The sequence below is a fragment of the Cyanistes caeruleus genome, chromosome 1 (genome assembly GCF_971803275.1).
Source record: "Cyanistes caeruleus chromosome 1, bCyaCae1.hap1.1, whole genome shotgun sequence".
Classification (NCBI taxonomy): Eukaryota; Metazoa; Chordata; class Aves; order Passeriformes; family Paridae; genus Cyanistes; species Cyanistes caeruleus.
The window spans coordinates 94014382-94026224 of NC_141701.1; positions in this window are offsets into that span (position 1 = coordinate 94014382).

Below are 11843 nucleotides of genomic sequence, written 5' to 3' on the forward strand. Positions count from 1 at the left end.
TGATAAGGTTCATTGTATTACTATATACTATACTATAAAGCACACAAAGTAAAATCAGACTAGAATCAGTCTAGAACGGTTTACATGAAGCCTAGGGATGCTCTTTGTTAGGAAACAGGACCTCAGTAGACAGCAGAGATTCCTGGGAGTAGACAGTGTTTGCAATGATCTGAAGGAGAGCTTAACTGCATAAGAGGCATTAATCAAGGCTTTAGCCAAACAATCATTCCTAAAATTGTTAAGCAGCCCAAGGGGTGGTGGGGGGATATGCACCTCAGCAGAGGAATATGATTACTTTGCCTAAAAATAGAGAAATAACAGGTTTATTATTCCTGGGGTGAAGGTGAAGGGTTTTTTTTGGATACCCTTTCTTACTAGGAACTTCTGATAACATTTGAAAACTCCCAAAGCATAGCCATACGAAAGGATGGCTCCTGAAAATGAGGGTCTAGAAAAACCCTGGTTTTTCTGGTTGGAGAAACTGGAGAAATACATGTTAGCAGAAGAAACAGAGAAAACAGTGCTAGGATGGGTATCTAATAGAATTAGTACATCATAAATATTGAAAACTGAGCTTCTAAGTCAATTAGGAGATATTTACTGAAGCTAATGTGAGTAAGACTATGGCAGATAACCAGACTACTCCTGGAAAAGTGTGATTGTAAATGACTGCTCTGAAATAATGGTTCGTATGTGACCTTGTAATTGTAAAAAATATAAGCTTTATCTGTCCTTGGAGCCTTCATTAATTTAGGCATGATAATAAATTGCACCAATGGTTGTTTTGTGAAACATGCAAAATTGCTACTTCATTAGAGGTGGTTTGAGAGATTTTCTAATTTAGTACTTCATGGCACTAAGAACTTTAAAGTGTACAGATATACTAGAATACCTAAATATTATCTTCCAAAAAAGCAAAAATCTCTAACAACTAGATTTTAATTTCACTTTTTCTTTAAAAAAATCTAAAAGGATTCCTTTACTTTCTGCAGATAATTGAAACAAATAATCTGCACATAGAATGCAATAACTAGTTCAAATTATTAGAGCACTATGTGCAACCTAGTAATTTATTTGAAAGTTAGGATCAAGACTGTATTCATTAACTAAATGAACGTTGAATATTAATTATCTCATTCTAAACGATTTCTCTTTACAGAACATGTATGCTTTGGCCATTGTATCATAGAATCTGGAAGCATTAAGGTTGAAAAAAATCTCCAAAATCATCAAGTCCAACCTTTGGTCTATCTGGTCACCATTCACTTCTAAGTGATTGTACATGCAAAACTCCATGCCCATTTATTATCTGAGTTTATATGAGTTTGTTGCAGCTTTCTTTTAATACTCTTTTCAAAAGCCTTTCCTTCCTCAAGGAGTATGGAAACATCTTTTTACTTTTAGGTAGAAGTGGAGAAAAAAGCCGTTCTTAGTATATAATTACTAAAGGCTGAATTAGCATTCACAGAGTTTGGCAAACCAGATGGAGTGAAAGACAGTGCTATGTGATTGATGTGGGAAGTCTGGAAAAGAACCAGAGGGAGAGGTTTTAGAAGTTTGCTCTATGGTGTGACATTCATATTCATATATTTTTTACTTAGCATTAACTTTAATTTTGTTTTAGAAAGGGCAACTATCTGATAAAAAATATTTCTCTACTTAGATATGAAAATAATTAAACAAATATATTTGTTACAATATTTTAATTATTTCTATAATTTAAGGACTATTTAAAGACTAGAAGAGCTCTATGAAATTAAATGTATCTATTTACCTACTAATGTAGGAAACTACAAACTTCTGATGACCAAAGGCTAAGGCAGTTAAACTAAAATAAACATGAGTTCCAAGGAAAAATGAGTGAGCAGCTAAGAACACTAGCAGAGAACAGATTCTTTATCCCCACTTCCTCCACCCATTCTTCTTTATTCTGTTTTAAGGAAGTATTTTTACATTTACAAACATAGTCAGGGATGTAGTAGAGGCCAAAAGTTTTAATGAGTTCAGAAAGAATCAGTCATAAGACATATGCCAACATTACTGCTATAGAAAACTATTTTGATAACAACACAGATTATTCAATAATTTTGTCTTGTAGCCTGTTGTATGGTTATTACTGTTGAAAAGAGTGTCTGCCATGCAAGCAATACAACAGAACTCTGTGTTTACAGCTCATGGGCAGTATTCATTCCATGATTATTTTCACTCGTCTGAAATGGCAAACATTTCATTAGTAGTAAAAAAAAATTCTTTTTTGAAAATCTCTTTGGTGCTAGTCATATTCATTAGGTAACATTATACCCTGTAATGTAACAAGGTACTGGAATTTTTGGTGGGAGTTTAATATTGTTTAAGTTGAAGTGAAGCTAAAGGACAGCCCTGGAAAGAAGGACTTGGCTTCCTAGAACCTTAGAGCTGTCTCTGAATGAGAAAAGACATGCCTGGATGACCTAAATAACACCAACATCCTAGTTCCTCTAGCGCATCTCTTAAACCCTCTTGGTGTTATCTGGCATCATAAGGATGACAAGACTGACTCCAGGAACATCTGGATCAACAGGCAGCAAGAATGCTGCAGAAATGCAGCTGCTGTGCAAAGTTTTACTGCCATCAGTAATTCGTAACAGGGGAGTTGTTGATGACGCAAATGGTGTTGTACCTGAACAGTTCAATAAAACTGCCAAAAAAAACTAGCAGAAACCTGTTTTAGTCCAGATTTGGGGTGCCCCAATTAGGGTGGGGCACTTCACATGCATGAATTAATATATACACTAGCAATTCTAGACTCTGTGTACAAGCTCTGCTCCTCAGTCATCACTGACCACTTGCTATTTTTCTCAAAAGCCCCCATGGAGGAGGGTTTAGCTTGCCTGAAACACATTCTGCAAGCAGATTCACTGTGTTCCCACAAAAAATAGTGTTGCCAGTAATGAAGAATTTATTTTCTTCTTAGCCTTTTAAGACTTTCTTAAGTGATCTAGTGATTTAACTTAAAAAATTAGGTGGGGCAAATGAAAAAAATATTTAAAATTATTTAAAAGCTCAGTGAAGATTGAAACAACACTAAAATCATTGATGTAAATAAGCAATGAAATCCAGGGACAGAAACAGTGAGATTACTAACAGCTGGTACAGGGTACAACAGTCTGGAGAAAGGCAGTCCTAGGGTCAGAATTTCAGCACTCATTTCTGCAAATATATACAGTTTCCAGAATAAAGTTTTCTAAAATTCATTGCACAGAAGTCAGGACAGCTCAGTCCTGGGGCATGTGTGTGTTGATTGTATGCACACACATCCAGTATCATAAACATGGTGTGAGCAGAACACAGACATTCAGCTGCTTTTCTACACTGGCATAGCCATGATGTACCCTTGGTTCATCTCCAGGCATTGCCATCACTTTTGGCATTTGCATGACACAAACCTTCATGGCAAACTGGAGTGCAGACTAAGTAACCATTCCCCTTGCACCTATAAACAAAATGCACCTATAAACAAAAAACCACATTTCAGAAGTACTACAGACAACGCAAAGAAATGTTTAAGGATTAAGAAGAGAGTGACGTACCGGTAGTATTGGCTCATTTTTAGGTAGGTATTGTGTTTATAGGAACAATTCAAAAGTTTGGATTTTCCATTAGTTTATGTATGTTCTGCAGTTAGTAAAAAGCAAAGAGAATCTGTATTTCTGTTGAAGAGTGACAAGTAAATAGGTTGTAACTAAGCTGCTAGTCAGAATAGGGAGATGAATAAAGACAGAGGGTTTAAACCAGCAGTCCAGAAGAGCTTCATCCAGCAGCTGGCCAAGAAGCTCCCTGAGCTGGCAGGAAGCTAGCACTGCACCAGAGTCAATAAGAGTGAATAAGATAGTACAAAAAGTGATTAATCCATCAGCTGTGATATTGATCCTGTACATAGTGATAGAATGGATGCTTGTGGAATCATTTCTTGATGAGGCTGCAAGTTGGGTTGATAAAGGTAATATTTTTGATGTAAAAGACTTTTTCTTGTGAGTCATTTGACTTAGTGTTCATGGCATCTTGATCGATTATCCAGTGTGATAATCAACTTGGCACTAATGAATTTAGGACTGATTAAGTGACAAGTCCCAATAGTAATTATAAATAAGAAATTACTGAATGAGTGTGTTTCTCATGACACCCTGCAGAGATCCATTCTTTAGCTTCCCCTGCTTGATGATTTTATCAGTCTTTGGGAAAAAAAAATCTAACATAAGTGATGAACTTCGCAGTTATGCTGAAATATGAACTGTTTCATTTTGAGATATTTAAGTTGTAAAGAGACCATGTATTAGGAACAGTTCTTTATTTCTGCATGTGCCACAGAATACAGCCTGTCAACAACTAAAATAAGGTGGGGCAGTGGGTTGTTCTCTGCCAGTCAATTAAATATGGTTTAAAATTTTTTATTTACTTGTGGGAGTAAAGGCTGGAACAGATGCATGCAGTACTAACTTGACCTGCACTTGAAAGCAAAGTCAGGATCATGTGTTCAGTCTGGAGTGTGAGTGGAATAAAACACTATGGAGGTATCCACTAACCCAGTTTTTCATGGGATGATGGCAAGGTATAGAGGTGTCTTCAGTATCCAAAAACTTTCTTCTTGGAGAATCATCACAACTATTCCCCTATTTGCAGCTGTGCAGCTGTTCTAGCTGGGTGGCAGAACCTGTCCTGTTGAGCCACAGGTCCACAGGGACAGAATATACTTGCATATCTCTCAGAGGAACAGATTTTGCCTGTATACAGTTATTATTACATGATTTTTAAACAGCTCAATTTTCATACCAGTTCAACTATGTTGGCTTCATTGGAGCTATTCCCTGAGAAAACAGACGATGAAAGCTTTTTCTGTTTCTTACTGCTAAGCTAATATGACCTATTAGACAGAACCACATGGCATGCTTTTCTTTGCAGCATAGCCATTTTTTAGAATCATGTAATTTTCCTGGTACCTGCTTGTTTGCTGTCTCTTGCTCTCCCTCATTTGCACCAGTCTTCCTTTTTTTTTGTATAAAAGACCATTGAAAATACCAGCTTAAAGTAACACTTTGGCTTGTGAGGACTGAATATTTTAATGGAGATCTTTGCAATGATGAAGTGCTCCATAAAAGTTGTACCAGCACATCTTGTAGATAGAGTTTATGAAGGAGTCAGAAGAGACAGGGCTGAGAGGACTAAGGAGAAGGAACTCCATGTGCTGGCTTTGCTACCAAGGGTAACATTATAAAAATACAGTTTCTATGTGCTTTCACAATTTTAAACAAGTTCTACCCATTTTTCTCATAACACCTGTGATTGTTTATAGTATAATGACCTTCATGTGTTAAAATTAACATTTTAGCTATTAAAATTGATCTTCATCCCTGTCATATCCCTATGATTCAAAGTGGAAGCACTGCCCTATTATCTTGTAGATAAATCACTTGCAAGGTACCTTTATTATAGAACTAATTTTATAGTAATCGAGACAGAATAAACCCTTTCATGTGACTTTCAGTTTGATAATACATGGTTAATTTAGCTCATAGAGACATTGCATATTAAGCCCCCTGACTGTGATATTTTAACCATACCAAATAACAAAGTAAAACTTTAATATATCAGGATGCCAGCATTTCTAAGCGATGAGGAAGATTGCTACAGTCTGACTGCTAAATATTTCTCTGTGTTGAGAATAACATTTCTGTAATGCTAGGTGATTTAGGAGAGGTTCAGAAAATTTTCTGTCTGAATGAAAATATAAAAATATTTATATGTTGTGCATGAAACAACTTGAAGATAGCTGTCATGTATTTTGTAAACATTAATAACTTTTATTATTATAGTTGTACTCATCTGAGCAATTAATAGAAGATGATCTCTTCCTTTTCTTCTTCCCACTCATCCTTTGGGTTTGCCTTAGTAACTCAGCATTGGTAGCGAAGGGAAAATTCTTAAAATTAATATGAAATGCACTTAATTAAAAAGTAAGATTTTAGGAACCAGGACTCTAAAAGGCATGCTAGAAGTTATGGAAAGTTATGAAATGAAGGAAGAAACTGGAAGCAAACATTAAAGTGTGTTAGATTTTGTTTGAATAGTTGTTTTGTAGTCACTTCAAGTTCTCAAAATGAAGAAAAGTCAAGGAAGACTGAGATAAGTACCATAAAACTCATAATTCTGGTTTCAGTCCTAAAAAAGAATTCAGGTTGCTTCATTCATTTATTACCAAGTTGGAGCTTTCAAAACTGCCAGTGAGTAGCCAAAGTAACAAGTTGCCTAAAAATTCTGTCATGTCAGAGCATAACAAATATTGCCTTGTACCATTTTTTAAAACTGTTTGGTGCACATTTTTCAAACTTTTCTCTACACTTATTTAGACCAGGATTATCCAGGATTTCAATTATCCTTAAATAATTGAAATATATTTGAAAACTGAAAATCTATGCTCTAAAATATTTGATCTCTATAAGAGATATATATCTTCACTACAAGAAACCATTTTTGCACACCTCAAATGGCAAGTATTGCTATCTAACTTTTTACAGTAGGCAGTTAGTAAGGACTGAATTTTCAGTCATTTAAGTTGTCAGCTTCTAACTTTTTCTTTTATTTTTCAGTTTTATATAGTTCTTACAGATAATTTTCAGAGTAGGCTAGGAGTCTTTCTTGGCCTAGTATTTGTACCTTGAAAATTCCAAGATATTCTGAGGACTCCTTATAAAACCAAGAAAGAGATTCTCAAAGAGATCCTAGAATATAGGCGTAAAATTGATGAAAAGAATGCAAAGTTAGCAGTTGCCATTCTAGTCTCTAACACTAAATCCGTTTGTAGTCCTGGCCTTCATCAGCATCTATTGCCAGTGTAGCCTTAGCCTGTTACCAAGATATTTCAGGACACAAGGCTGTCTTGAGATTGCACTTTCCTTCTCTAGTGTGTATCATTTAGCACTGGTGAAATTCAGTGTCATAATAAGTTACAGGTTATATATGATATGAACATATTTATTTCTTTTTTTCATGGAATGACAAGAACAACTAAATTAATGAAAAGTGCTTCAGTATAACTATTGTCTAAATTACTCCTTTTTAAACATAACTAAACAACCACCTTTGTCTGAAGGAATTGATGACCTTTCACTGCAAATCTGAGAAAATAACTTGTGGGTTTATTTCTTTATTTGTTGTTTTTTAAAATTAGTTATTCAACATTATTTCAGGCTTTTGTTAAACCTCTGTGGAAGAGCTACAGAAACAGACTGAAATATTTAAGATAAGCACAAAATTTTTAGTATTTTTTAATATCTCCTTGGTGTCAGTAAACACTAAATAAATAGTGTTGCATGTTATTATGATCCACTTAGTGAGAGGTGTACATACTCAAATTAAGGTTCAGACAATACCAAATGTCTAAGCCAATAATACATATTTTATTTAAAAATAAGTGTGAGGTAGAGAGTTAGAAAGAAAAGACAGGAAGGGGGGAGAGAAAGAGAGAGATCAAGCACAAGATAGTCATCCCCATGAATCCAACTGCATCCCATTGGTCCTTCTTCACTCTTGCCTCCTCAGTGGTGGGGGTCCCCAGGTTGTTGGAAGCTTTTCACTATTTACATACTTTAGCAAACAAAAGATTTAATGCTCATTGGCTACATAGTTCTCTTATTCTGTTGGTTAAATGAGTCCCTCACTTCTAATGCTAATTAGCCCCATGCTCAGTCTTTCTTTTGTGTGAGTGGCTTTTTTGAGTTGGTGGGTTGAGTCAATGTTTGCAATCCCCCTCAGACAGAATTACATTTTACCCAGTCTGAGCTGATTTCAGCACAGTTTCTGGGTTGCCTTTTTTTGTGGCAAAAAAAATCTGTATTCTGTGCATCCATTTCCATGAATACATTTTGCTTCCCCAGCTTTGTTAATCTCCCTCAGCTTTGTTAACCCCCAGGAGTCTGAGATGACATCCAGACCACCTCTATCATATCTCATAGGTCCCTTATCTCATCATGGTGGCTTAACTTACAGACCAGGTTCCAGGTAGCCATGAAGACAAATTGGGGGGAAGGGGAGACTTCAGGGGTCGCAGATGCCATCTATCCCACAGTTTGGAGTGACCTTTTTTTGACTGTTGATATGCGTATGAGCACTTCTTCACACGCTTAGCCACAGTGGGAATTTCTGCCTGGGTGCATTAGTCAGATCTCATGTCCACTAGGACTGGGGTTAGTGCCCTACAGTCACTTATCTCCTGGCAAAGTCTTTCTGTGTCCTTAGCAGTATTTGAGGCAGGTAATGGTGCTATTTATGTCCTTACACGTCTCTGTAGAAGATTGTTAATAAGGTGTTTTAATACAAGTGAGTGTAGTTTCATTTTAGTCTCATTTAAAATATATTTAACCCCCTACCATGAATAGGTGGTCAATTTCAAGGTACAAACTCTGTGTTAACAGCAAAATGATGATTAGAAATATTTACTTATTTAGTGGTTAAATAGAGAAAGCTGTAAGAAAGGCTTGAGGGGAACTGCAGCTCTAAATCCATAAAATACTGTGGGACTGCTGCCATCTTCTGGAATGTGAGACAAAGACATGTCACTTCTACACAATGAAATAATTTGACTTGCAAGAGCAGATGAGTTAGCTTTTTTAGATATAGAATGATCAGAAATTATTGCGGGCTGGCTCAGTGGCACATGGCTTCCTGTCAGTACCATAATCCAATTCCACACCCTTTTTGTAATTGGCTTCTAAACAGTGGGTTAACATCATTCTGCAAGTACAGAAAAATTCTACTCCTATAATTTAAGCTGTGGGGAAGCTGCTTGTAAACACTTGTTGCGCTCTACATCTGAGACGTTTCTCAGAGTAATTGCCTTGGAGAAGAGTGATTTTTTTTTTATCTTTCATTTATATCACTGATTGAAGTGGCTTCTCATGGTTCATGGCTAGGACTTACTGAAGTACTCTGATAATACAAACATATAATTCAGTAGATGTATGTGTGTCTGATGTATTCCGTAAATAACTTTATTGCACACTTCAGCTTTTTTCTGCTTTATGAAGTAGAGTGACAGGATGATTCATTTGCTCATTTTCTTTTATACTCACTCTGTATTCTGTGTGCTTCTTTATCCTGTAAATCAGTTGTGGAGAACATATGAATTTGATAACCGGCAAGAAAAGTATGACTGATTTTGTTATGAATGACAACAAAGAATTGTTTTCTGTCTCCTCAGGTGAGCATAATTTATTATCAGGAGGCAAATATTAAGAAGTTGCCTAGCACTAGGGTTATTAGGGACAGGTTATATTTCAAGACCACAGAAAATAAACACAGTAATAACCCTTAGCTCTTCTTGAATGGTGTAAATCTCACTTTTAAAAGCAAACAACAGATCCTGCCCAGCCTAAAGGTCCTGCACAGCCACCTACTAGAATAAGCTGTTTAATGCATATACCTGGTCTTGAAGGGCAGCAACACTTACACCTGCTCTCTTAAGTATTAGCCTGAGGCATAGATAAAGCTGGGATGTTTTCATCAGTTTTGTTTGTTTCTTACCATTTTAACTCCACTTCATATTAGATGCTTCCAAACCAAAAGTTTTGATTGTCTCCTGGGGATTTCTTTTGGACAACACATGCAAACAAACATAAAATAATGCCTGGTCAAAGCTACCTACTGCGTGTGTGTGGTAAGAGAAAAACTGCATCTGACTAACCAAAACAGGATATATGGGAACTGGGAGGGCCTTTGGAACAGGGCTACGAAATGCAGGTTGTGTAATGCTTGGCACCCTGCCTTGGGTTTATCTTTGCTGTTAACACTGGCCATCAATTTTTTTTCTCCAGCACCTGACTGTCCTATAGGGAACTACTTCTGCCCTCTCACTGCCTCTAACTTGTAAAAGATGATATTGTACTCTTGGTGCAGCCAAGAACATCTACCTGTTGGGTCACCTGAAGTAACCCCAGGTCTTGAAGGAGTCCTCCACACTGAGGTGGGACAGCTGAGGAAAGTGTTCCAGAGTCTGAAGGTATTTTGAGTATGTGATAACTGGTCAGTGAAATGCACCACCCTGTAATAGCAATTAAAAAAAAGAATTGGACCAGCTCTGGTCAGCATTTACTGGTTAGTGAGAGAGATCCCATTTTGTCAAAACTCTCAATGTATTTCCTTGTCATAGTAGCTGAAACACAGCCTGGTGGTTCTGAGGTAATTTATTTGTGATATGCTACAGTTTATGTTGTACAGAACTCTTTCTTGTTCATGATACCCCAGGCTTATGTTATACTTTGACAAAAATAACTTATTTTTTCTTTCATTGCCATGGAAATCCACAGAATACAGGGTCAGTCTTCTGTACTTTCCTTTTAGCATACTACTTGATAAAAAAATTATTTCATATTTATAATTCTTGCTTAATTTTTAACTGTGTTTGACTGGGATTCTTAAACCTGAGAAATTTGACAAAACGAATAAGTGGTCATCAGCTTTTAGCTCAAGCATTACTTTTTCTGTCGTAAACAGTATTATGTAAAAGATTTTTTTCATAATTCTATGGAGACAACCTGTCACCTGTCAGTCAGTAGGTGTTACCCAAGTTATGTCCCTGCCCCTAGGAAACATTAGGTACAATTCAAATAAGTACAGCAGTGTAATTTATTTATTTTTTGACTTATTATCTTTTAACCTTATGAAAAACTGCTTATATATTCTCATGCTAATGTTTTTTGCTAATGTTTTTAACAGTTATAACTTTGTTGGCACCACTGTTATTTATGGAGAGCAAAGGAATTTATTGCTTTCAGGCTGTCCTGACATGTTCCCTTCTCTTTAGAGTAAAGTGTTCTTTTTCTCACTGTACTTCTGCTGCCAAGTGGAAGATGCAGAGTGTATAATATCATGTAGAGATGACCTTTGAGCTGTTCATGGGAATGTAGTGCACAACTATTTATAAGTCATTCTAAACATAATCAAATTTTAAATGTATTGTCCTAAAGGTTATGAGATAGAAACTCCTTGTGCTCACAAAGGAGCAGGAAGAAGTGGGTGGAGGGGACTCCAGATGTTACCCTGACAGGTTTCTCCCAGGCCCTCACAGGAGCCATCAGCTCATCGAGGGCCAATCTCCACAAGCCCAGAGGAGCACATGGACACTCAAAGGCAGACAGGTACCAAAACTGTGGATTCAGAGTAGGGGCCACCCTGCCTGGTCCATCCCTGGACAGCCCCAGGAAAGCCTCAACCCCACTGTGTAGGATGACACACATTGCGATGAGTCAAATCTAGAGAACCTTTTGAGCTGTTACTTAGGAAATCAGGGCACATTATAGGAAACAAGGCAGTGCATTTTGGGATTTCAAAGGACTTATTCCTTTGAATCTTATATGGGATGCTTAGGAGAGAAACCAAAGGTGAGGAAAGAGACAGATTTAGATGATTTTGGGAGGATAGTCAGTGGGGGAAGCAGGAGGGAATAAGAGGTCTGGTTTCATGTGCGCCTCTTTGGCCATGACCTACTCCTCATCAGTCTTCTTACTAAAAGCCTTTCTAATCCTCTTCCTATATGAGGGATTCTCCATTTGGTATGAGAGGGTGGGGTTTGGGAGGGTCTGGATGGCAGTGAGCGGAGCCAGATCATGGGTCCGGATTGCCCCTGTGTCTTTGTGCCAGCCACTGGAGGTACCAGAGCGACTGAACACCAGTGCCAGACCCGGAATAGGTCCATGGGCCACAGGGGTGTGTGTGCCCCTGGTGCCAGTGGCTGGACTGGGCACTGAGTGTGCAAATAAATGTCCATTACCACAGGTCAAGCGTTCACCAGACAGGGAGGAGATGCAATGGCT